Below are 5,501 nucleotides of genomic sequence, written 5' to 3'. Positions count from 1 at the left end.
TACTGATACACCATGCGAAGTGTAATGAACTGCATCATGCTCAAAGGGATATTCAATGTCTGCTTTTTTTACCCATCTACCAATGGGTGCCCTTCTTTGCTAGGCATTGGAATGCCTTACTGGTCTTGGTGGTTAAATCTGTGTTAATTAATTGTATGTGATAATTAATTGTATGTGTTACTTTGACATTATGGGGTATTGTGTGTTTGCCAGTGACAAGACAATCTCAATTTTATCCATTTTAAATTCAACAAAATGTGTAAAAAGTCAAGGGGTGTGAATACTTTCTGAAGGCTCTGTACGTGTCCCATATGCACACTGTGCTTAGACCATACCATGAAAGGAAAACAAATTACCAAAGGCAGCATATTGATATAATTATGTTTCAGTTTACAGCCTATAGAATACAAGTCCCTTCTGGGCAGTAAAGCTCATTGGCAAGGCACATCAATCTGTTTCTCATCCATCGCTTTGTCTTTCCCACCAGCAGGCAGTAATGGGATTAAAGGCATAAAAACATAGGGAGAATTGTATGGACGCATTGTTAAAAACCTTATTGATGAACGAGCTCCAGGACAATTAAGAGACATGAGACCCCCGCCCCTATACAGTATGTACATTCTCTATCCCTCCTCCTCCTGGCTATAAGTAGATAGTCATCCCCCAGCTACACGGATCTGCTGGATGCATATATATTTTCCACAGGCATTTAAGGCCAAGTGGAAACTTTAAATGGCCGGCAGTCTTCTTGAACCAGTATTTTCAGTACAAAGTGCAAAATGAGCCAAAATGCACCCTGCTGTCTAATGCACTGTATTCATGTGAGTTGGAATGCTCTGAGTGGGAGGCTGGACAGCATATGAGGTCTTATGTAGACTCCTTGTTCACTTCTTGTTTAGTTATGAGTTGGGCTGTTGGAGCTCTTGCTGCAATTATTTTACTCAAAATTATGACCTTTCAACACCTGTTCATTCGTGTTTAGAGCACAGATCATATATGCAGACAAATATGGTAACTAAATGATACTGTTAAATACATTTCTAGTGAATTTAGGACTATGTAAATCTCTAAAGGCCAAGCGATGGTAGTTATTGTTAGTTGAGTGTTCAGGTTTGGCAACCTGGGAGTCTGGAGGCAGGGTGTACTTTGGGCCAACCTTGTGGGTCTCCAGCTTCCTCTCCCCGCTCCACGACCTCCTAGGCTAAAACAACCAGACCTCAGTGGCCCCAACCTCATAGGAGCAGGCCTGCCATTGGCGGTTCTCTGCCTCTCACCCTCAACTCTCCCTAACCCCCCAAACACACAAAGAAAAATAAACTGCCATGTAAACTCCCAGCTCCGAAATGCCATCCTTTTGAAGATCTTCCTTCCCCCATGTCACGCTTGATGCTTGAGTACCTCCCTCTCACCACCCCCCAAACCCCAACACGGTCTCCGAAGGGGTCATGGCTTCCCAAGGTTGAAAAGGAGCCTCTGTTACGTACAGGGGTGACACAGGTCTAAGATGGATTTTTGGCCTGTGCTATGCGCCGAGGGGATGTGCTCTGGAGGGTAGTGCTCTATGGGTCATTCATAGCACGGGGTACCGTGAGGGTAGGCCCAGCTCAGTGTACTGTAGGTACCTGCATGCATGAGAAGAGTCCCCCAAGCTTCTGTGTGCTTATGTAATGCAGTAGCCCAGTTATCTGCCCCACACTACAATGTCAACGTTCTAATGTACAGCCCCTGCTTTCAGTTAACACAACCAATGCATAGGGGGAAAATTAAACAAGACACATCTGGATGTAATCGCGCTCCCCGCTCTCTGTAAAGAGGTTGCTGACTTTAAACGTATCACCATACATTAGACGATAGAGCATGCATTATGAGAGATCAATCTATCACAAAATGCTATCCTGATCCATGGACTGTGTCAGAAGACTTTGGTTCCAGCACTATCATCTCCAGACTCTCCATCTCCTGTTGCAATGTACAGAAGGAAATTAAACCCATGAAAACCGCCGGAGTGCGATGAAATTAGGTTGGTTGCCAATGTGCGGATTTTTTGTTTATGACCCCTTACTGCCTTCCACTAACGTCAAGAACCTGAAGTGCTCAGATCTCTATTTTACTATTATACGACCCCAGGTCTATAAACGACCAAGTTCAACAGTGGCCTATTGTTGCCTGAGAAAAAACATTTGGTACCACTTAAATCTGAAGGATCCCATATGAGCTCGTTCATGGACACAACAAGAGTGTATATAAAGAGTCCAGATATTTGTCGCTATTGAATAACCTCCCATGAAAGTTCCATTGTTAGATTATGTTTGCAGAGAATGTGGCTAGTCCGCGGATAAACTATTTAAAAAATATTACTGTGAAATGTAAATAATCAAACAATTGAATTGTCAGAAAGACTGTAAAATATCTTATTACTGCATAATAGTATAACAAATTAAATTCATGTTGTGCAGTGTCTACATGAAATTGGAAATAATCTCAACATGTTGCTGCTAAATGTTACTATATACATGGAATATTATGTGATATCTGAATTACAATGACATAAATAGACATTTGGGAAAAGTCACAAAGACCTGTATGTGCTGCAAGCAGTTACTGGTGCATTCTACAGCTCAAACAGTATGTCAATTAAGGAATACATGAACTGTGTTTTTTTTAAATCAACCAGAGAAAAGAGAGGGGGGAGTGGGTGAGGGAAAGAGAGAGGGAGGGGAAGAGAGCGAGGAGAGAGAGAGAGAGCGAAAGCAGATCAATCATTTAAAAATAAATCCTAATCCATATTATTGTTTTGAAAAATGACACAGATACTGAACAAAATGTAAACATCACTCTATTAGCATTTTCAGTCCATGGCCATCATTGGACATCATCAGTCTATGGACATATTCTTAACTTAACTTCTAGAAGCTTTGAAGTACTGTTACTTCCAAGCCCCAACATTGACCTCAATTTCCAATGTAGGTACTGCATAATTTAATGTTTCCCTTCAACGTATTATGTTAATCTCCCTTGGTAACCTATGTTCCACAAGGTATTGTATGAAGCCTATATGAAAAATACATGTTTACTGAATCATTCCAATTAAAAGACATGCATGCTACAGGATAATTAAGTGATCTGCCAGTTGTTTGTTTACATATATGGGCATTCAGTATAAAGTGTAATGGAACTGCATCACCACATGAGGGCACAACACCTCTTTGACTTATGGTTGACATACAGGGTGTGATATGCCTGCTGTACACTGTTAGTAAAATGATTTTCATTGACTGATGTGACTGATGCATCATCACTGTTCCTTATAGGTCAAGCAATAATGAAAAGAGATGGAGCAGTCCACTAGGGCGTAATGGTAACAGACACACACATGCTATTTACTCTGTTCCATCTGACTGCGCAATCCACTGTCTCATCAGCCCAGGCAGGCAATTTATAAACTTGATCTCTACTACAAAAAGCATCTAGATATTATCTCACATTTCTATCAGACTAGCATTTAGTTTTCAACAGGGGAGATTTGTATAAACCTTGCTGTTTGTCTTTACGACATTTGCAACATTGTTTCAATATTCAAATTCAATCTCCAGCTGTCCCATAGTAATGCATGTGTCGGGACTTGGCAGACAAGCAGGCAGCGTTTCTCATCCAGTCGAAATCATGAATCAGCTGTCATAATTTTTATGGATACATACAAAGAAATATCAATTGAAAAAAATTCAAACAAAATGAAGTGCAGCTACTTTGCAGTCTTTCCAGCTTCAGTTTGAAGTTATTGTGTTAGCTGTGTTGTTGGCTAGCTCCTCTGAACAACAGCGTTCTGATGAGAGAGCACATATTCTATGTCAGGCAAAATAATGCCTCATTAGCTCATTGTTATGGATGTATGCAAATAAATGTCAATAGAAAACAACTTAAACAAATGCAAATGCAGAAACTGTTGTTATTCTGGCTGCACTGTTTGACATGTGCAGCCAGAAGTTAGTCATAGTTGGCTAGCTAGCAAGCAAAGGGATAAGAACGTTGCCAACCAATAGAACATTTAGAACGAACGACTGGGTCGCGTCCATAGATACGGAACAAAAAGACTGAACGACTGGGTTGCGTCTCTGGCAACCGAACGGATAGAACCCAACCCAGCCGGCTTGGGTAGAAACCCTAGATTTGTGTCAGGACTATATCTTCTGGAAGGATGAAATAGTATGAATAAATTAATAAATATTACGTTTGTTTTTATCGAAAATATGTAAATCAGTATTGATTTGGAGACCCGTTGTATAAAAGTGATAATGCCCTCAAAGCCTGTGTTTGCAGGATATATACATATATACATATTGTGGCAAAGAAGGGGGTCGAGTGATAAATGGCAGATATGTGAGAGCAGAACTAATAAACGGGCTCTGCCCGATCACAAAAATGGCGACTACCAAAACTACAATTCCCAGAAGCAAGGGGAACCCTCAGAAGGTGGAGCCGACCCACAGATAAAGGGTCAAGACAAACCAGGAAGGGAGAGAGAGGGCTGGAAGGATCTATGAACCATAGAGAAAGAGACAATCTATATTGGCTGGATTTACCGTGTATGAGCTGGACTGTTTTGCACTTACCTGTTGGCGTTTAGACCTGGTCCTACCGAGAACCAGATTTGTGTACTGAACCCTGCTATCCTTGACTTGCCTGCGGCCTGGGTGGACCAGGACGGAGAAACAAATACACAGGTACTGTCATGTTCTAAATAACTTTCATTCTGGGCGGATTTTGGTGACAGTTTCCCACTTAATTTGTGACAAACGCTCCTAACCTTGAAGAGGTTTGCCACAATATATATATCCAATATATCCTCCAAACACCAGCTTCTCTGGCATTATCACTTAAGTAGAGGGGACATGAAAGTTACTCTTGAAATATTTGCTTATCCATATTTGCATAATTTGGAAGAGAAACAATCTCTCTAACTTGTCTATCAATATGTACAGTAGTTTGGCAACTCTTTCATTTTACTGCAGTGGGCTAAATCAGGGTCACACAGAATGTGTCTTGGTAGTCTTAAATAAATCTACAAAAGTATACACCTCACACACATGGTTATGGGCTTAAAAAGAAGTCCCCTTTACTATGTCAGATATAGAGATGTAATGTATTAAAGTTTAAGTTCGTATCCCAATTGTACACTTTAAATACATCACAACAGACTGAAATAAAACAAAACCGTTTGACATAGACACACCAGAAGACAGGAAAAAAATATTTAAAGTCATGCACTTGCATAGATGGCCTGCTACATAAGCTTGTGAAAGTGACCAGTTTGGTGTCAGATGAGTGGATACTACTGACGCCACCATAATCATACTGATACACAACATATACTAACTACGAAGAGATTAATGTGGTTCCAAGGAGATGCACTATGTAGTGTTTGACGTTAATTTTTTGTTTAGGACCTGTACAGGATGAAAAAACTGATGCTGGAGTAGAGAAGCAGGTACGGAGAGTGAACA

Source organism: Salmo salar, chromosome ssa24 (assembly GCF_905237065.1).
Source record: "Salmo salar chromosome ssa24, Ssal_v3.1, whole genome shotgun sequence".
Taxonomy (NCBI): Eukaryota; Metazoa; Chordata; class Actinopteri; order Salmoniformes; family Salmonidae; genus Salmo; species Salmo salar.
Note: the sequence above shows the minus strand (reverse complement) of the source record.